This window comes from Corvus brachyrhynchos, unplaced genomic scaffold, assembly GCF_000691975.1.
Source record: "Corvus brachyrhynchos isolate BGI_N302 unplaced genomic scaffold, ASM69197v1 scaffold440, whole genome shotgun sequence".
Classification (NCBI taxonomy): Eukaryota; Metazoa; Chordata; class Aves; order Passeriformes; family Corvidae; genus Corvus; species Corvus brachyrhynchos.
This window is the reverse complement of record NW_008235750.1, coordinates 5,802-6,230: the sequence shown is the minus strand read 5'-3', so window position 1 is coordinate 6,230 and position 429 is coordinate 5,802. Positions and strand designations below refer to the sequence as shown.

At 61.1% G+C, this 429-nt stretch overlaps 1 protein-coding gene and 1 long non-coding RNA gene across 2 annotated transcripts in view; both read left to right on the top strand.

Annotated features, from left to right (window-relative positions):
- LOC108444740 overlaps positions 1-376 on the top strand; it is a 668-nt gene extending 292 nt beyond the window's left edge. Inside the window, exon 2 of the long non-coding RNA XR_001859400.1 lies at positions 284-376. This is a non-coding gene — a long non-coding RNA (uncharacterized LOC108444740). The remainder of the gene's footprint in view (positions 1-283) is intronic.
- The window catches only part of LOC103625234 (zinc finger protein 883-like), a 51,826-nt gene that overhangs the window by 49,648 nt on the left and 1,749 nt on the right, over positions 1-429 (top strand).

Here is a 429-nt window from a genome sequence, read left to right as displayed (position 1 = left end):
TGGATGGGGGGATGTGGGATCCCCAGATCATCCCTAAGCGGGATCCTGGAGAGGGGGGACTGCAGGAGCCACGGGACCCCCATCAGCCCAGGGAAGGGGAACCCGCGAAACACCAAAGTGTGGCGATCAGAGAGGGGGAACTCCTGAGAGGCTTTTTTTGGCTGAATGTTGGTGGTTTGAAGAGTTTTACAGACACAAAACGCCCGGTGACTTCCTGAGATGGACCTGGGCAGGAGGAACCCCCAGCCCAACGGGCTCACCCCTCGTTTTTCCCCCAAACCAGGATTTGTCATTCCCAAGGCGTGGGCGGATGGAGGAGGAGGAAAAGCCCCGGAGATGCCGCACGAGGAGGGGCTGCAAACGCAGCCCAGAGAGATCCAAGGAGGAAAGAGCCCCCCTGTGCCGGGAAGGCGGCCGGAGATCCAGGGG